Genomic DNA, 22,141 nt, shown 5'->3' on the forward strand with positions numbered 1-22,141 from the left:
AAATCTGATTGGAAATTTAGATATGTTCAAAATCTGAAAATTTGTTCATATCCATTTAGAATTTGATCGAGTGGATGGATATGGTTCTTTGATCCAAATGAGTTTGATTTCGTACAAGTAACTATTACACCATAAGTTATAGTGAAATAGTTGCACTCACGACTTTGTGATTATATTAATGTAAGTAAATCTGTTTTACATTTTCTAAAATATCTTCCTACAATAATATAAGTGGATCAATATTTTTTAATTGCAATACTTCGTATAGTACACAAAGATTTTAAAGCTTTCGGTTATAAAGTTTAAAAAAAGAGGTTAATTTGATATTACAAATTCCATCAGTATATAAGAAATAACTAGTTATAAGGCCCGGGCTATGCCCCGGGTAAGAAGAATTTCATTTATTAATATTGTATTTTGATATGATATCACTATATAAATACAACTTGGTCTAGTGGTTGAAACTTTAGTACATGAACTTGAGGTCACGGGATCAAAACCTATACTATGCAATTTCTAATTTTTTTCATTGTACATGGATTATATGAACTAAAACTCGCTAGGGAGAGCGCCACGTGGCACCGTTCCTAATTTACGCACGCCTTTTAATATATTAGTATAGATGTGTTTGGAGTAATCTTGTTTGATTAATCTAAATGTGTATTTAAAAAAAACTCAACTAGTGAATAATCTAATGTGCTGTTATGGAAAAGAAATATGTCACATGTTTAAGTTAAATAAAATATAATGTGAGTCGTGTAACAATAGACTTGCTATATGTGTATTAATATTTAGGAAAAATTGACGATAAAGGTCTCAACTTTGGGTGATAATTTTTAAAAGGTTTGAACTATAGATTAACCTGTGTATGTCCCAACTCTAGGGGTATTAACTTTTAGCGGGCTTTAGTGACTTGAAACTGACTTAATAGGTCATAACTTGTAAAACTTGGGTCACTCCAGAAGGGTTAATTGAGGGAGAGAAGTAGGAACTAGGTGAGATTTTAAAAAAAATCGTCAGTTTTAAGTCACCGAGGCCCGCTAGAAGTTAAGACCCCCTAAAGTTGGGACCTACGCAGGTTAATCAATAGTTCAAATCTTTTAAAAATTATAGCCCAAAGTTCAGATCTCTATTGTCAATTTTTCCTAATATTTACATATATTGCATATTATTTCTTTTTGGTAAACAGAATAAGATTGATTCATAGGTTACCAAAAATTGAAAAATTCATATTGGTCTTCCCACATATCCAGAGCATACTTCTTTGTTAATTTTGTGACCTCCTTCTCAAATAAAAAGATAGATGTATTACCCGTCTTGCGAATAGTGGCGTATTCAAGAATTACGGGATGGGGGTATGGATGAGAAAAAGTCAAATAAGACAAAATACAATACTTGAGTTGAATTACGGCTAAAAATTCAAATCAAATCAATATACAATGCCAATATCATCTAATGGTTCAAATTAAAACTAATTAGAAAAGTTGAAGACTTTTGTGATTTTCCTTCACCTCTCTTCCAAAAAGATTCTAAATTTTTGTTTTTCGTCTTTCAAATCTAGTATAAAGTAAACATATGATTAGGTATTAATCTCAAAGTCCTTTGTTTCAAATTATATTTCACAACATCTAATTCCAAATTTAACTAATTTCACAACACCGATCTCCGACAAAGTGGCGACTCCCGTTCTGGCCTCCGGTCTCCTTCTGAGTGGCAACTTTTTGGGGAATAAAGAAAAAAAGAGAGAAGAAAAAGTATGAGGGAGAGGGAGTAAAAAAAATAACTTTATACTAATTGAGAGGTGAGAGAAGATCTTGAACTCAACAGGGTTTCTTGATTATTAGAGTTCCCGCTCTGATACCAATTGTTGTATAATATGAGCACTATAAGAGGGGGTGAATTATAGTGAGAGAATAAGCTATACTTTTTGCGGAATTAAAAGTAAACTTGGGAACAAACAATGGGAACACGAGAGATTTAGCGAGGAAAAACTTCCTAGGCCTAGTAGGAAGAAACAACCTCGACCACAAGGGATTTTAAACAACTTTTCACTATAATAGGCCAAAACAACTCTTATTACAACCTATTACTTTTCTCTCGATTCTCAACTTAAGTCACTCAACTCAAGTTCCCAACGACAGTTCCCACAACTGACGTTTTCTCTCAAACTTCACTCGAAGTTCCTTTCTATTTCTCTTTCTCTTTCTCTTCTTTCACTCAAAGCTTTCTCACACTTACAAGAGTTCACTCAAACCCTTTTTCTCAAAAATACACTTTGTAAAATAATGGAAGAGTAATAAACTCGATTAATGTAAGTATGAATTCTCTTAAGAAAAAGGCACTGACACTTTAGATAACTTAAGACAAATTAACTAAGTCAGACACAATTTGCTCAAATGAATTAGGCGCCTATTTATAGACAATTAAGACATGACATGTTCTCCACTAATTACACCATTATCACATGATCTTCATGATGTTTAATTTAATTAAATTAATTATTCCATGTCATGTAAAGCATCCACTAATCCACTACTTCACTTCATAGAAGCAATAACACATTACGTGGTTTTTACAAAACTTGGACATTAATTAAACTCATTTAATTAAATAAATACTTGGAGGATAATTAACTAAGCCACTAAATCCACTAACTACATAAAACGTGTAGAAGTAGGTTTAGGCGTGCAATCTAGTTTTTAGGAAATAAATAAATTAAATCTTTTAGCTAGTTTTTAGGAAAAATATCTTTTTCAAAATATATTTTACAAAACCGGAAATAACAGTTTTATATTTAAAAAATCCGAAACATTTAAAAACCGGAAATATATTAATTTTTGAAAACTAAATCTTTTAAATAAAATATAAAAGATAAAAGATAAACTATAAAAAGATAATATTTGAAAATCAGTTAATTTAAAATAAGAAAATCTTTTTAAAATCTATTCCTAACAAACTTAAACTAAATTCCTAAAATAGTGGATCTTAGTCAAAATATCCCTAAATACTCTAACAACTATATTGGGCACAAATTTCACTTAGGCGCACAATAATAGAGTCTCTTAGGAGTTCCTAAATTAGTTTTAAGTCCTGTTCCCTAATCTTGAAGTCTTGTTCCTTAACCTTGTTCCTATAGTGCCAGGTCTGTTCCTTTCATGGAAACAGAACCAAGTTCTTTTGAGAATTCACCACGAACTTAATTAAGCTTTTACTCAACCTTAACAAGAAGATTAATAAATACCCTTATGTATTCTAATCTTCATTCCATGCTTGATTCTTCATCTCTCGAACATCTTTACTTCGATCTTGATTAATTCTCCGCTTTAATCTTCAATCAAGTATTCTCTTAGCTCGAGCATGAATTACCTTGCAACAACATAAATAAAATATACTATGTCTTTTGTGGTTAGGTCATCTTCAAAACTCAAGGGTCAACAAGATTCTTTACAATACTTAACACTCTCCCTCAGCTTAAGAATAGCCTCATGAATCTCTTTCAAGCCATCATGTACCACTAGATTCAAGATGTGAGCACAACATCTAACGTGGAAAAATTCCCCTCCATAAAACAAGTCAAGTTCACCCTTTAGATTTTCAGCAAAAACATCATTAGAAGAAGCATTATCTAAGGTAATAGAGAAAATTTTCTTTTGGATCCCCCAATCCTTCAACATACTACAAACTTGATCACACAAGTGAACCCCGGTATGAGGAGGCGACATGAAAGAAAAGTTCAAAATTCTCTTTTGAAGACACCATTGATTGTCTACAAAGTGGGCAGTTAAGGAGATATAACCATCAGTTGTTATAGAAGTCTAACAATCTGATGTTAGTGCAATCTTACCAGAAACCAACCTCAATTTATCCTTTAATTTATCTTTCTCCCTTTAAAACATTTTCATAACGTCAGTCTTAATTGTGAATCGTGAAACACATTTAGCATTAGGATGCAAGTAATTGAAACACCTCCTAATCGCTTTATTCAACAAATTGGAAAGGTAGGTCGTGCCTAACAATTGCAAGAGCTAACAACTCACGAAAAACACCAGCATTAAACTTAGGTAATACATTCTCTAAACCAGAAGATGTTTTCTCAAGAATCATTTAACCAACATCCCTAAACCTCATCATCCTACAAGTTTTCAAATGACGCTTTAAATTACCAGTCCCCATCTTACTATCAGCATTGAAAGATTGACCACATTTTTTACATTTGCATCTTAAGTTACCATTTTCATCAGCTTCATCAAGAAAGTCATAATGCACCCACACACCATAAGTTAATCTACGTTGGCGTTTAAAGTTCTTACCAACCAAAACAGGTTTATGGACGACATTTCTCTTTGTCTCCTGCTTCCCAGATTTCTTACTGTTTTGAACCTCTTCCTGAACTTCCTCTTCTCCAGAATCAACATCAATTGGTTCAGGAGACGTTTCATACTCCATAACTAAAAGTAAAAACAAAAAACAAAAAACAAAAACCGAAATAAATAGTCGAAATCTTCAGTAATATTAAGTTTTAACAGTATCAAAAAAAATATTTTAAGTTTTAAAATTATTTAACTTACATAAGTATAAAATTACTCAAAAGATTCGACAAAAAGAATATAAGAAAGTAAAGAAACAGCAAAATAAATTCAAAAAATATATAATTCGACATTAAAAATACCAAAAACAGCAAAAGAAAGATAAAGAAGAAGAAATACCTAATAACCTTGGAAGCTTTAATTGAAATTGGAGAAAAAAAAGGAAAAAAAACCATTAAAATAACATAATAACCAGGACAAAGAAGAAGAATGATAATAAAACTATGAGAGACAAAGAAGAAGATGAAAATCAAAATAAAGACAAAGAAGGTTACTACTTACTAGAGAAGTGAACAAATTAATGAAGAAATGAAGAATGGAGAAATGATAAATGCAGAAATAAGAAAGAAGAAATAACTGACCTACTGTGGTCTGTGAAGCGGCGGATGAATGATGAGTTAGGTTAGGGCAAATGCGAAATTAAATATCATCTTCTTTTAGGTTACTTAGGTTGGTTGGACGTTTGGGCTTGGCCCAATTCAAAAGAAAAACTGAACAAGTAAATAGAGCTGAATCTGAAATATCACCTTTATTTTATTAAACGAGTTTAGGTGGGTTATTTTCAGGTTTAAAAATTTGACCTGAACCTAACCCATTTAATTAAACGGTTTAATAAGGTCAACCTGTTTAACTAAATGGGTTAAAAATCTTAACCCAAACCCACTTATTTCAGGTCGGGTTCGGGTTCAGTAAATGGGTTGGGTCAGTTTTGCTCAGCCCTAGCTGCTGTTGGGTTTGATAAGGAGGAGGACATGTTGGAGGATGTAGTGGACGAAGGGTTTTGGCAAGGGACTCCATTCTTTGAAGCTGAAAATGCTCCCAAGAGTTTGATTTTACGTAAAGCTTTGATGGCTGCACCACACCAAATCCACGAGCATGAACAAAGGGAGAATTTGTTTCAAACTCAATGCCTTGTTAATGGTAAATTGTTTTCAGTTATTGTTTATAGTGGTTCATGTGCTAATGTGTATGCATTATCAATGGTGGAAGAGGTGCAATTAGCTACACAAGACCATCCTAGGACTTATAAATTGAGTTGGTTAGATGAGAAGAGTGGTGTGTAGGTGAAGAAACAAGTTCTCATTTCTTTTCGCATTGGTGGCCACGTGGATCAACTATGGTGTGACATGGTGCATATGATTACTTGTTGATTGTTGTTGGGATATCCATGGCAGTCAGATAGAAGTGTCATTCATCATGGGGGGAGACGACATATATTCGGTTCTGAAGGATGGGGAAAGGTTTGCCTTGAAATCTTTGCCTCCTACATGTGTGTAGGTGCCTACAAGTGACCCTAGGGTTGGTGCATCGAGTGAAAGTTCGAGTACAACTGTTGTAGCTACGCCTCATGTGTGTTTAAGTTCGTGTAGGGACGAGGTCTTGGACGTGGCTAGCAATAAGAAGGAGAGGTGTGCAAAGTTGTTGCATTTGCGCCGAGACTCGACATTGGATGAGGTATGGTGGCTGTCCTTGGATGCGCAAAAGTTACACAATAACCATAAGCATGGTGAGCCTATGGATGAAGGGCCATTCAAGGTAGTGAAGAAGATAGGCTATGATACGTTCAAGGTGTTGTTAGGGCATGGTATTTGCGCAACATTGCAATCAAGCGACTTGGTTCCATGCTTGGACGCAACTTGAGGTAAGTTGGATTCTAAGGGGGAGAGGATGATGCTTGTGAGGAGCATCTAAATTCACAATCCTAGTTCTATTAGGATTCGTTATGTAGTGTGCTAGTTCTGTTAGGAGACTATGTATTTTACTTTCTTTGTAATTCTTTATTTAGGTATTTGAACGATAAAGGAATCCTATTATGGTTAGGAGTCTAATTTCCTTTATCATAGAGTCTTTCTAGGAGTCTTAAGTTAGATAGGATTTGTTAATACTTATCCTAGGCGTGGATTCTTATCTTTGGCGTGTAATATGCTTAAGTTACCTGTAGCTAGGAGTCTTGTTATTTGTCTTCTTAGTTGTTATTTATCTTATTAGTTGTTAGTGTATGTTAGGACTTTAGAGTGTGCTAGGACTTGTGATGCTAGGCGTGTATTTATATTGCACGAGCAACATTAATAAAATTCAGTTGGTTTTTTTTGCTTAAATAACGTCAAGTGATATGCATTGATTTTGGTTGTCACACGAAGAACGCATAAATCGTGGTTTTTGTGCATCTCCTAATCGAGGTTAGGTAGAGATCCTCTAGTTCTCGAGGGAACATATAGAGTCTATCTTTATAAAGGTCCAATCTTTATAACATATTGGTTACCAAGTTCGAATCTTTATAGCATTTTGCTACAAATTTCTAATCTTTCAGTGTTCTTTATATCATATCAAGAAGGGAGAATACTTTCACAATTTACTAGTGGTAAATTGTGGTTTATGGCTATCTTGGAGAGCAAGGTTTCCTTGCTTCTTCTACTATAAATAATACAAGTCTAGCCTCATTAAGAGATAGACAATTAGAGTGAATTTACAAAAAAATTGTGTTAAGTTTATGATTGTTTCGTGAATCTTAATTTTGACCACTAATCAGATTTTCAGGAGTGTTGGTCTTATTATTGTTTAAACAACTTAATTCCAAGAGTGATTTCAGTGTGTTTAAGATTCTTTGTGAGTGTTTCAGGAGTGATCATTCATTAAGAAATATCCTTGTTACTATTTTTCGGATTCTTGTTGTTCTTATTCAAAGTTGGCGTTTCTCTTGAGTATTTAACTATCCTAGTTAAGCATTCATATCAAGAATGATACAGATGCAGCAAGGCAACTCAAGTTCATTATATTTGTTGATCTATTTAATTATTGATATTGGCAATTTTTCAATTTAAAGCTCTAAGTAGTGTTTTAGTGTTGGATTTGGTGATCGTTCAATTGATATGGCTAATTTCGTGGATTGGATTGAAGAAGATTAACATTTTAATTAAGTGTCATCATTAGTTAAAATATTAGTTATGTTGTAGGGACAACCATGTTTGCCATTGGTTTGAACCTTTTTAATGAAATGGTTGATATAATGCGTGAAGTACTTTGTTTATTTCATCCATTTAAGAGTCCATTTCTAATCTGGTTTAGTAAGCTTGTTCGTTAGTCCTTTAATGTCGAATTAGTAGAGTCCATGTTAATTATGAGTCTTTTAATTCGTGTGTTTTGAATTATGTCCTTAGTTGTTTTGAGTTGTATTTTTCATTCCCTAAAGTAGTACTCTAAGAGTCATTGATTCTAAGTAATTATAAGAGTCCTAGTGTGTTTAAGAGTTATGTTATTATTTTGAATGATTTTGTTGTTTGTTTGTTTTAGTTGCTTGAGTTATTAAAGAGGATCTTATAATAAAAAGTTAGTGATGTAGTTTAAAACCGTAGGATGTATCTAAGTACATGTGTTACACGTTCAAAGGAATATACATCAAGCAATGAGATGGTTGTAAGAGAATAGAAAGTTGTTCCTATTTTGTGGCATTTACAACAACATGTTGGTTGTCATGGTTGTATTTTAAGAAAAATGCCTTTAACTTGTGGGAAGAGTGGCGTGCAAGGTGTATCCTTGAGTGTCATGTGATTCAGTTGAAATTAAGTAAAGTATTGCATAGCTTTCCATAAGTTATTGTTTCCTTAAATTTAGCTAGATTCTAGGCTACAATTAAGGGAGAATACTTTCCTAATTTACTAGTGGTAAATCGTAGCTTATGGCTGTCTTGGAGAGCAAGGTTTTCTTGCTTCTTTTATTATAAATAATACAAGTCTAGCCTCATTAAGAGATAGACAAATAGAGTGAATTGACATAAAAGTATGTTAAGTTTATGATTGTTTCATGAATCTTAATTTCGATCATTAATCAGATTTTCAAGAGTATTGATCTTATTAGTGTTTAAACAACTTAATATCAGAAGTGGTTTGAGTGTCTGTTAAGATTCTTTGTGAGTGTTTCAGAAGTGATCATTCGTTAAGAAATTTCCTCGTTACTTGTTTCTATTTTTCGAGTTCTTATTGTTTTTGTTCAATGTTGGCGTTTCTCTTGAGAGTTGAATAATCAAGTATGAATGTAAATCTTGAAGCAAGAACTTCAAGAACTCTGAAATCAAGTACAAAAGTCGAACAAGGATATGAATTTATTTAAGATCACTCCTGAAACTTGAATAAAGACTCTAAACACTCTTAAAAACACTTCTGAATTTAAGATGTTAAACACTAAGTATTCAACACTCCTGAAGAATAATTAATGGTATCAATTGTTAAACAATCAAGAAGATGTATATAACTCAAAATTAAACTATATCTGTTATTATTAATGAAATAAATGCCCCTTATATAAGGTACAACCTATACTAATCCAACTAGGACTAGATAAAAGATCTATACTAATTCTACTAGGAAAACATAAACTTATCCTAATCTAATCAGTAAAACCACACGACTAAAGATAACATGTACAAACCACATGTTTATCCTATTATAAAATCTATCTACTACTAGAATTCTAACTTAACTATAATTCTAATCCAATTAGGAATCCTAATCCAATTAGGATTTGGATTTCTAACTTAACTAGAATTCATAAACTAATATATCCCTAACAAAACTAAGAGTTCTAATCCTACTAGGATTAGGATTTCAGAGTCCTATTCCTACTAGAATTAGGAAACAAACAAACTCTTAACAAACTAAAATTTAAAACTCCTAAATTACATAGAATTCTAACAGATTTAGAATACTACATAATTAACACTTCTAATACGCATCAAGAGTTTAACTGTTCTAGTTAAGCATTCATATAAAGAATGATATACATTCAGCAAGGCAACTCAAGTTCATTATATTTCTTGACCAATATAATTATTGAATTTGGACCATTTTGCAATTCAAAGCTTTAAGTGGTGTTTTAGTGTTGTATTTGGTGATCGTTCAATTAATATGGATAATTTCGTGGATTGGATTGAAGAAGATTATCATTTTAATTAAGTGTCATCATTAGTTAAAACCTTAGTTAGTTAGCTGAGTTGTTTTTAATTTACTAAAGTCCGAAAATTATAACTGATTTTGATTTATTAGGATTCTAAGTTGGCATAGTTGTATTTTAGGATAGTTACCTTAAACTTATAGGAAGAGTGGCGTGCAAGGTGCATCCTTGAGTGTCGTGTGATTGCGTTCTAATTAAGTAAAGTATTGCATAGCTTTCCATAAGTTATTGTTTCCTTAAATTTAGCTAGATTCTAGACTACAATTAAGGGAGAATACTTTCCTAATTTACTAGTGGTAAATCGTAGCTTATGGTTGTCTTGGATGGGAGAGTAAGGTTTTCTTGCGTCTTCTACTATAAATAATACAAGTCTAGCCTCATTAAGAGATAGACAATTAGAGTGAATTGACATAAAATTATGTTAAGTTTATGATTGTTTCATGAATCTTAATTTCGACCATTAATCAAATTTTCAAGAGTGTTAATCTTATTAGTGTTTTAACAACTTAATTCTAGGAGTGGTTTGAGTGTGTTTAAGATTCTTTGTGAGTGTTTTAGGAGTGATCATTCATTAAGAAATATCCTTGTTACTATTTTTTGAATTCTTATTGTTCTTGTTCAAAGTTGGCATTTCTCTTGAGTGTTTAAATATCCTAGTTGAGCATTCAAATCAAGAATGATACAGATGCAGCTAGGCAACTCAAGTTCATTATATTTTATTGATTTTATTAATTGAATTTTGACCATTTTGCAATTCAAAGCTGTAAGTAGTGTTTTAGTGTTAGATTTTGTGATCCTTCAATTAATATAGATGATTTCGTGGATTGGATTGAAGAAGATTAGCATTGTAATTAAGTGTCATCATTAGTTAAAATTTTAGTTAGTTAGCTAAGTTGTTTTTAGTTTTACTAAAGTCTGAAAATTATAACTGATTTCGGTTTATTAGGAGTCTAAGCTGTCATCGTTGTATTTAAGGAAAGTTACCTTAAACTTGTGGGAAAAGTGGCGTGTTGATGCTGGAGCATCTACTGTGAACCAAGGTCTTCTAGTTCAACAAGAAAATCAAGGGCAAATGGTGAAAGAAGTTCAGTTCATAAGCTTAACAAGCACGGTTTTTCCTAAAACACTTCTTAAGCATCTTGATTAGGTTAATATTTTCTTAATCTCCCTTAAACGAGGTTAACTAATGCAAATGATACTCTTAATTATCATTAAGTATTATTATTCAAGTTTAGTTGGTGATTAATGATGCAAGCCCAAGGTCCAGAAGAAAAGCTCATGCATTAGTGTTGATACTTATATTTCCAACAACCATAATTCGATCAATTTGGCTCATTTTGCGGACTTTAATAGGTTAATCAATAAGTTCACATTCTGAACTTACGGAAAAAGTGATCAAACACTTAATTTGGACACGTTTTAGGCGAAATTCAAGTGTTGCATTACATGGGATGTTGATTAAAGGCCCAAGGAGCTGCTTCTTGAAGTTGGACGGGTTGTGCTTCTTTTGTGGGTGTTTTACTTTCCTAACTTGGATGGCGGATTGAAAGTGACGTGCAACATTGAAGGGCCCAAATTCTGTCTGGGTTTCAAGTATGGTGGTAAAGAAAGCCCAAGTGATGAATGGGTTTTTATTTGCTTTTGTTTTTGGGTTTTAATAAACCATGAGATCACTCATAAAGTAATCCATGATTAGGCATGTGTGTTTGCTACTGATTAGGCTTGTGTTAGGCATGTAATTAGGAGTTATTTAGGCTCCTTAGTTGCTGATTGTAACCCTTGTAACAACCCCTTAAATGAGCTTCTCAAGAGGCTTGAATCAAGGAGTTTTGTAACTCCTAAAACCTCTCTAAAGGTGGATGGTTTTCAAGGGTTTTTAGGTTTTATTTTTCTGCTCCTATGTGTTATATAAGGAGTGCATATGATAGGAGAAGTTCAGATTTTGAGTGATATAAAAAAACCTTTGTGTTTATAGTTTTGTGCTTTGAGTTTGTCTCAAGTTTGAAACTAACCCTTATTTCTTTGGATATGTATTTAAGTGATAAGATTAGGGGAGATTGAGTGAGTCTTGTCTCCGGCCTAAGATCCCAAATGATTGAGTTTATCTTGTGATTTGGTCACTATCCTAAATTCGTGAGTTACAAAGTGTTATTGTGAGTGTTCTTGTTCTTAAGTTGAAAAGCATCATCCAATTCTTTGAAAGGTGTTTTTAGATTCACATCAATTAATTAGCTTAATTAGGGTAATTAGTTAAGCTAATCTTGATTAAGGCAAAGCTGTTTTTGTTCCTCAATCATCCGATTTTTGTAAGGCCTTAAAGGAAGCTTAATTCTGAAAATTCAAGGCCACCTCATGCTTAAATGTGATCTCATGGATGACTAGCAAGACCATATGATCTTCATACGAGCTTTCAAGCTGTAGGAAATGAGAAAGGAGAGCTTAAGAGCAAAGGATGCTAAACTGCTGCCCCTAGGCATCCCAACAGCCCCCTTTTCTTCAGTTTTTTGGGCAATGCTTTTCCCTTCTGTAAATGTCTTGAAATTGTGAAGATATTTTGTTTAAGATAAGTACTTTTTATTTCCTATAGGCTAATTTTCTGTTTTTCAACGTCCTATTGGTACAGTAACTTAGCTGATGATTAGAAGGTGTGCTGAAACAATTTTATTTTCTGTTTCTCTTATTTTATTGCTTTAGTTAGGATAGCAAATGACGTCCTTTTGGGCATATTTTTGGAATGTTGTAGCTTAATATGTCTAGTTTGTAATGCTTTTGGAATCAGATCATTCCAGTGAATATTGAAACTTTTATGCTAAGTTTACTAAGCTGTGTGCCTAGTGTACTTTTGGGTCAGTTTTAACCAACTCTTAAGTCTTTGTAATTTTGATAATCTAAACATTGAATTAGTGATTGAAAATCAAAGTAGACTTAAACTGGAAGCTCATTGTTATAGTTTAGTCTTGATTGGTGGTACAATGGATTGTGGAAGTGGTAGTTGTTCGTTCATTTGAACCGGTTTGATACAATTGTTCTATCCTTTGTTCTTTGCAATTTCGAATGCTCTTGATGTCTAAAACTTTATGTATCATTTGGTATCAGAGCTTAAGGTTGTTTAAGAGCATTTGAATCATACTATAAACATCCTAAATACATTCCTTAAACCCAAACCTAACCCCCCCAAAACCGAATCTATTCTAAGTCTAAACACACTTCTTTCTAGCCATAATCCATTGTGGTTGTGTTAACCATGAGTGGAGGTGAAGAAAATCAGTTTAGGAGAGGCATGAACATGAATGAAGTAAGGTTGGTTGGAGTAGAGAATCAAATGGCCACCTTATCTGAGCAAATGTCTAACATGATGGTTGTTCTGAGAGATGTGGGATTAAGAGGGCAAGTAAGAAGGGGAAATAAGGAGGATGAAGATGTGGCTTATGATACTAGTGAAGAAGTTATATTTGAAGCTTCCATGACAAGGAGAAGGCCACGAAAAACTGATTATTTTCGAGATATTAAGTTAGATATTCCTGAGTTTGATGAAAACCTTAATCCATATGTTTACTTGGAGTGGGTAGCAAGGTGTGATCGAATTTTTGAACTCAAGGAGTATGATGATGCTAAGGCTTTCAAGGTTGCATTTTCTAAGTTAAAGGGGTATGCATCCCTTTGGTGGGAGAATGTTGTTATAGCAAGAGCAAGGAAGCATAAGCCAAAGATCAAGAGTTGGATGAAACTCGAGAAGAAGATGACTTATACTCTTGATTTATATAACCAGTTATCTGATTTATCTAAGGATCATAAAGGTGTCGAAAATTACATTCACGAATTTGAGAAAATAATGATGAAATTAGATGTTCAAGAAAGAGAGGAGCAAACTATGGCTCATTTCTTAGGTGGTTTGGAGAAAGACATTCAAAGGAAGTTGGAGCTACAACCTTATTCTACTTTGGATGAACTATTCAAGCTAGCTTTGAAAGTGGAAAAACATCAAAAGGAGAAGAAGACAAAGGCGTTTGTTAAGGGAGTTTCTTACATCAAGGGAAGTTCGAATGTGAAGCTATCTTATGCATCTCCTTACACTCCAAAAAGGGATACTTCTAAGGCCATTGATGAAGGGAAGAAAGTGGTTGAAGAGTCCTCTAAGAAATCTGATGTGAAGTTTTTTAAGTGTCATGGTTATGGTCATTGTCAAGCTCAATGCCCAAACAAAAGGGTAATGACTCTAATTGACATTAAAATCATTGATGAAGCCCTTGGTTTTCAATAACAACTTGAAGATGAATCCGAGAAGGAGGCCAAAATTACAGAAGAAGTTGAGGTGGGAGTAGTGATTCAAGGTGATCACTTAAGCCTTGTTCTAAGAAGAGTTCTTCATGCTAAGGAGGTTGAATTGTTTCCATCTTAAAGGGATCAAATTTTCCAAGCAAAGTACTTGGTTGGAGGGAACATATGCTCGATGATTATTGATGGTGGGAGCCGCACTAATGTGGCATCTTCAACCATGGTGGACAAGCTCAATCATCCTACCTTCAAACATCCTAAACCTTATAAGCTTCATTAGCTTAATGATGGCAATTGTGTGGAGGTTTATTTGTGCATAATGGTAGGACAAGCTTAACAAAACAAGCTTTAATTAGCTTTTCTTTTGGTGATTCGTATAAGGATGAAGTTCTTTGTGATGTTTTGCCTATGGATGCATGTCATACATTGTTAGGAAGACCATGGCAATCTGATAAAGAAATTGTGCATATGGTAGGGCTAATACTTACACTTTCATGTATAATCGAAAGAAAATTGTACTTAGTCCTAGTAAACCATGTTCAAATGCACCTAAACCAAAAACAACACAACCTAAAACATAAAACAAAAAAACGTTACTCCTTTCAAAATCTCAATTAGATAAAGCTGTGGAAAACGGAAAGGTTATGTATTTGTTGTTGTTGTTAGATGAATATGATGTTAATCCTATTGAAATGCACGAAATGGTTAAGCCATTAGTGAGGGAGTTTGGTGATATTTTTCCTGAAGACCTTCCATCTAGTTCACCCCCTAGACCTTCCATCTACTTTACCCCCTAGTAGAGGTATTGAACATCAAATGGACTTAATTCCTGGAGCACCATTACCTAACAAGCCAGCTTATAGATGTAATCCTGAAGAAGCTAAAGAGTTGCAACGCCAAGTTAGTGAATTTTTAGCTAAAGGGTTCGTACAAGAGAGTCTTAGTCCATGTGCTATGCCTGTTATTTTAGTTCCAAAGAAGGATGGTTCTATGCGTATGTGTCTAGATTGCAAGGCCATCAACAATATTACAATTAAGTATAGGTATCCTATACCTAGACTTGATGATTTACTGGATGAATTGCATGGTTCCACTATATTTTCGAAGATAGACTTAAGAAGTGGGTACCATCAGATTCGAATTAAGGAAGATGATGAATGGAAAACAACTTTTAAAACTAAGAGTGGTTTGTAAGAATGGCTTGTGATGCCATTTGGATTGACAAATGCTCCTAGTACTTTCATGAGACTTATGCATGAGGTACTCAGGCCCTTCATTGATATCTTTGTTGTTTTTTATTTTGATGATATTCTTGTGTATTGTCAAAGTGAACATGAACATCTAGTGCATCTCAAGAAGGTTTTCCTTAAGCTAAGGGAAAAGAAGCTGTATACAAAGATGGAGAAGTGTGAATTCTTCACTTCTAGTGTGATATTTCTTGGATTCATAGTATCTTCAAATGGCGTTTCTATGGATGAATCCAAGGTGGAAGCAATCAAGTCTTGGCCAGTTCCTAAAACTATTACAGAGGTTCGAAGTTTCCATGGTTTAGCTTCTTTTTACAGGAGATTTATCAAGAACTTTAGTACCATCTTGGCGCCATTGACTGAATGCATCAAAAACGGGTCTTTTATTTGGACTCCAGCAGCACAAGAAGTATCTGAGCAATTGAAGAGTATGCTTAGTAAGGCTCCTGTTCTCACCTTAACTGATTTCAAGAAGGTGTTCGAGGTTAAATGTGATGTTAGTGTCGTGGTCTTTGGAGCTGTTTTATAACAAGGTGGGCGTCCCATAGCCTATTTCAGTGAGAAACTTAATTAGTCCATACTCAACTACAACACTTATGATAAGGAGTTCTATGCTATTGTTCGTGCCTTGACTCATTAGACTCATTATCTCAGACCAGCTCAGTTTGTGCTTCACTCAGATCATCAAGCCTTAAAGTACATCAGTGGCCAACACAAGCTCAGTCCTAGACATGCAAAATAGGTGGAATTCCTTCAGTCCTTTGATTTTGTTTCAAAATATAAAACTGGAGTTTCTAACATTGTTGCAGATGCTCTATTAAGGAGGCATTCTATGCTTTCTTTAACGGAGGCTCGTATTCTTGGATTTAGTCATCTTAAAGAGTTATATTATGAAGATCCAGACTTCTCTTTGGAAGCATGTAAAGATGGATCTCATGGAGCTTATACAGTTCAAGATGGCTCTCTTTTTCGAAACAACAAGCTATGCATCCCTCGGTGTTAATTAAAGGATTTGCTTATCAAGGAGGTTCATGGAGGAGGACTAGCAGGATACTTTGGCATTAACAAAACCGTTGATGTATTGCAAGAACATTTCTATTAGCCGAAACTTGCAGGAGATGTTCTATTTGTCAGAAGGCTAAAAGCTCCTTTCATCAAGGAGTTTACACACCTCTTCCTGTTCCAGTTCAACCATGGGAAGATGTGAGCATGGATTTCATAGTGGCTCTACCTAGAACTCAACTTCAGAAAGATGCAGTTATGGTGGTGGTAGACAGGTTTTCAAAGATGGTTGACTTTACTACTTGCAACAAAACAGATGATGCAATTCATGTAGGTGAATTGTTCTTCAAGATATCATTAGACTTCATGGAGTACCAAAGTCTATTGTATCTGATAAAGATGTCAAGTTTCTTAGCTATTTATGGAAGACATTGTGGAAGCTATTAGGTACTAAGTTACTGTTTAGTACTACTGCTCCTCCTCAGACTAATGGCCAAACTGAGGTGACCAACTGGACATTAACTACACTGCTAAGGACACTAGTGAACAAGTCTCAAAGATATTGGGATCTAAAGCTAACTCATGCTGAGTTTGCTTACAATAGATCTCCAACTTATGCTACAAAACACTCACCATTCGAGGTAAACCATGGGATTAATCCTTTAAGTCCTATTGATGTGCATAGTAGCAAAGAAGCTGCAGAAAAGGCTAAGGAGATGAAAAAACTTCATCAACATATTCGAACAAGAATTGAGAAGGTGAATGAAGCATACAAAGTTCGAGCAAACAAGCACTAAAAAGAAGTTTTGTACAAGCCTGGTGATTTAGTATGGCTACATTTGAGGAAGGAACGTTTTCCAACCAGAAGAAAGAACAAGCTAATGCGTACAAGTGACAGTCCTTTCAAAGTATTAGAGAAGATCAACAACAATGCCTACAAGATAGAATTGCCAGATGAAATGGGAAACATATCTAAAACATTCAATGTTGGTGATCTAGCTCCCTATATTGCAGATGAATCTGAAATACAAGAAGACCTTTTCGAACCTGGAGAGAATGATGCAGGAGCATCTATTGTGAACCAAGGTCTTCTAGTTCAACAAGAAAATCAAGGGCAGATGGTGAAAGAAGTTCAATTCATAAGCTTAACAAGCACGGTTTTTCCAAAAACACTTCTTAAGCACCTTGATTAGGCTCATCTTTTCTTAAACTATCTTAAACAAGGTTAATTAATGCTAATGATACTCCTAATAATCATTAAGTATTGTTAATTAAGTTTAGTTTGTGATTAATTAACTTAATTAGGGTAATCAGTTAAGCTAATCTTGATTAAGGCAAAGCTGTTTTTGTTCCTTAATCATCCGCTTTGTGTAAGGCCTTAAAGGAAGCTTAATTCTAAAAATTCAAGGCCACCACATGCTTAAATGTGACCTCATGGTTGACTAGCAAGGCCATATGATATTCACATGGGCTTTGAAGTTGTAGCAAATGAGAAAGGAGAGCTTAAGAGCAAAGGATGCTGAACTGCAGCCCCTAGCATCCCAACAACCCCCTTTTCTTCAGTTTTTTGGGCAATGCTTTTTCCTTCTGCAAATGTCTTGAAATTATGAAGATATTTTGTTTAACATATGAACTTTTATTTACTATAGGCTAATTTTCTGTTATTCAACATCCTATAGGTACGGTAACTTAGCTAATGATTAGAAGGTGTGCTGAAATAGTTTTCTTTTCTATATCTCTTATTTTATTGCTTTAGTTGGGACAAAAATTGACGTTCTTTTGGGCTGATTTTTGGACATGTTGTAGCTTAATATGTCTTGTTTGTAATGATTTTGGAATCAGATCATTCCAGTTAATATTGAAACTTTTATGCTAAGTTTACTAAGTTGTGTGCCTAGTGTACTCCCTGGTCAGTTTTGACCAACTCTTAAAATTTTGTACTTTTGATCATCTAAACGTTGAATTAGTGATCGAAACTCAAAGTAGACTTAAACTAGAAGCTCATTATTATAGTTTAGTCTTGATTGGTGGTACATTGGATTGTGGAAGTGGTGGTTATTCGTTCATTCGGACCGGCTTGATACAATTGTTCTATCCTTTGTTCTTTGTAATTTCGAATGCTCTTGATGTCTAAATCTTTATGTATCACGTGCAAGGTGTATCCTTGAGTATCGTGTGATTGAGTTGTCATTAAGTATAGTATTGCATAGCTTTCCATAAGTTATTATTTCCTTAAATTTTAGCTAGATTCTAGACTACAATTAAGGGAGAATACTTTCCTAATTTACTAGTGGTAAATCGTAGATTATGTCTATCTTGGAGAGGACGGTTTTCTTGCTTCTTCTACTATAAATAATACAAGTCTAGCCTCATTAAGAGATAGACAATTAATGTGAATTTACATAAAATTGTGTAAGTTTATGATTGTTTCATGAATCTTAATTTCGACCACTAATCATATTTTCAGGAGTGTTGGTCTTATTAGTGTTTAAACAACTTAATTCCAAGAGTTGGTGAGTGTGTTTAAGATTCTTTGTGAGAGTACGAAATATCCTTGTTGCTATGTTTCGGATTCTTATTGTTCTTATTCAAAGTTGGCGTTTCTCTTGAGTGTTGAACTATCCTAGTTAAGCATTCATATCAAGAATGATACAGATGCAGCAAGGCAACTCAAGTTCATTATATTTGTTGATATCTTTAATTATTGAATTGGAAAATTTTGCAATTCAAAGTTTTAAGTAGTGTTTTAGTGTTGGATTTGGTGATCGTTTGATTAACATGTATACTTTCGTGCACTAGTGGAAAAAGGACGATTTGCGTCGCCCCATTTGCGTCGCATGAAAGGCAAAACGACGCATAAACATAATTTGTGTCACATGCTATGAAGATTACGACGCAAAACATTATTGCATAAGAACCAGATACGAGCTATATGCGTCGTACCCTATTGATGTGCGACGCATATAACTCATGTGCGTCGGACACTGAGGCTTATCCGACGCACATCGTTGCATCCAGGTGACAAAATTTGAAACCCTATGTGCGTCGCATTTTACTAATGTGCGTTGCAAAAGGCTAATTTGCGTCGGACCCCTTGGCCCATCCGACGAAGATCAGCCCAAAAGCCTAACTTACTTTTTTTAAATGCTAGCGCCTTTTACATTCCTCTCTTGTCTCTCTCTCTCACCCTAAAACTCTCAAACCCTAAAAATACACGAGTAGCGTCTCAAACCCTCTCGTGTCTCTCTCTCTCTCTCACCCTCTCTCTCTCTCCTTCTCCCACTCTGAACAACAAACAATGAACAATGCTTATTGGCGAACAAACACTCTTTCTCCGGCGACTTCATCTTGTACTCTTTCTCCAGCGAACAACGAGTACAATCGCGAACAACGAGTTTGATATGAACGAACACTCTTTCTCCGGCGACTTCATCTCGTATATTCCACCGCCATGGATGAAACTCTTTCTCTCTTCTCGAAAACTATTACTAGCAGATCCAAATTCTTTGAGCTTGATACGAACAAACACTCTTTCTCTCTCACTTTGACAGGTTCGATTTTTTTTTTTTCAATTTTTCAATCTGATTTTATAATTTCCTAGTCTACAATTTTCTCTTTTCAGATCTACAATTTCGTTTTTTCATTTTTTTTTCATTTTTTAGATCTAATTTTCTGTTTTATTTTTGGCATTTATCATAGTCTATTTCGTTTTTAATTTTTAGATCTAATTTTATGTTTTAATTATCAGATCAGAATATTCATTTTTTCATTTTCAGATCTGAAAAATAAAAACGTTCTAGATTCAGTTCATGCATCTAAAAATTATGGCCTTCTGTTTTTGTTACTTTTTATATCTGATTTTTTAATTCTCATTCTTATTTTCATTTGCAGATTTGTGTCTGGTTCTTCTCGAAGTCTTCTTCGTCGGAAAATGTCGCCAGCTGCTCAATTTTGTCCTCTATTATTTTCATTTTAGTTTTACATTTTTTTTTTACATTTGCAATGTAATTTTTTTTATATCTAGTTTACATTTTTTTTATCTCATTGTAAATTTGGTAATACATATTTGACATTATTAATATGAAATACGTCTCTTCACATTACTAATGTTTGACATTGCCTTTTCATATTGCCTCCAAATTCTTTACATTATTAATTTTTGTTTAGTATAAGCATTAGTATATGAAAAAAAAACAACAAAAATATAAAGCTGAAAAAGCCAAAATATTAAAGCTTAAAATTCATCTGCGTCCCATGTTGTGTTGTGTGAGACGCAGATGAATGCTGATGGTTGGCACGGTGTGTTGTGGCATGGTTGGCATGGTTTCCTTGTTGGTACTTGGGATTTGCGTCGCACCATGTGTACTATGCAACACAAATAGATCTCTACGGTCATTTGCATCGCACCATATGTTATGTGCGACGCAATTGGTTAAAAGATCTGCGTCGTTTTCTAATATGACGCATATCACTTTTTGGTTATTTATGTGGAGACATGTGTTGTTGGACCTATGTCCGACGCAAATAGGGGTTCCAGGTCCGACACAAATCGACCTTTCTCTATGATGTAAATCTAAAAACACCTTCCAAAGGATTGGATGATGAATCTAAACTTTAGGAACATTGAACACTCACAATTCAACACAATGTCACTCGAAACAAGGGATAGTACAAAAACACAAGAACACACTCAATGTTTTGGGGTTCTAGGCCGGAGATAAGACTCACTCAATCTCTCCTAGGCTTATCACTCAAGACTCACTCAAAGTAATAAGGGTTAGTTTCAAACTTGAGACAAACTCCAAGCTAAAAATTGAAAACACAAAGGTTTTTACTTCAAACTCAAAAACTGATTTTTATTATCATTTGCTCTCCTTATATAGAGATAAGGAGCAGCAAGGAGGAGCTAAAAACACCCTAAAAACCGTCCTAAGAGGAATTGTTTTGAGGAGTTAATACAAAACTCCTTGATTCAAGCCCTAATTAAGCCTCATTTAAGGGGCTGTTACAAGAAGGCAATCAGCAACTATGGAGCTGTAAACAACCCCTAATTACACGCCTAATCAGCCACTAAACACACACCTACTTACCTTAGTGTCATAAGTAATCACTAGGCTTTATTTTAAGCTTGAAATAAAATAACAAAAATCAATAGGAACCCAAACAGAACTTGGGCTTCCTTTACATCCTTGCTTGCAACCCAAACAGAACTTGGGCTCTTCAATTGTTGTATTCCATGTATTTAGTTTAAGGAGGCTTTATGAGTTCCATGATCGAAGACCCATTGATGTTAAAGAACGGACTTTGATCATTCTCCTCGTCTAAAAAAAGTTTGACACCAAATTTTCTTCTTGGGTGTAAAGAGACAACTTACCCCTTTTGAAGGTAGCACTCAAGCCTCCCAAATCTATTTTATAGCTCTCATGATCAAGTCTCTCTAATATCTCAAAGGGTCTCTTATCAAGTGGAAAAGACTTAAGTTTAGGGCACCTCCCATTCAATTGTAACCAAACCCATTCCCTGGGTTTAAAAACTTTTCTTTGTTCTTTGTTTGCATCTTTCTTTTTGGGTTTCCAACCTCTCAAAACTTTGTCACTTACGCTTGAATACAAAAGGCTATTCTTGACTCGTGGTTCTTGTAACATGGTTGTCTTTTTTTCCACAACTCATAGGAAGATGAGTTATCAAAAGAAATACCTCTTCCATCAACCCCCAAGCAAACCCCTTCCCCTTTATCCACTATATCATAGAAATCATTACAAATTACAACATGATTGCTCACTTTCTTTTCTTTTTGAGCTATTTGCGGGAGTAGGGGAGACAACTTGACTCTCTTGCCATCATTCAAGGTCAATAGATACTATTTGAAGTTCCCTTGTGCTCGGAATCATTATCGTATTGTCATGGCCTGCCAAGTAGTAAGTGACACGCATCCATATGAAGAACGTCACACCACCTCTATTCTTGAAAGATGCCAATGGAGTAGGCTACCAATGCTTGCTGCTTCACTCGAGTATGAGAATCTTCATTCAACAAGTAAGCTTATAGGGCTTCTCGTGTGGTCTTGTAGGAAGTTTCACATTT

The sequence above is a fragment of the Beta vulgaris genome, chromosome 5 (genome assembly GCF_026745355.1).
Source record: "Beta vulgaris subsp. vulgaris cultivar EL10 chromosome 5, EL10.2, whole genome shotgun sequence".
NCBI classification, from domain to species: Eukaryota; Viridiplantae; Streptophyta; class Magnoliopsida; order Caryophyllales; family Amaranthaceae; genus Beta; species Beta vulgaris.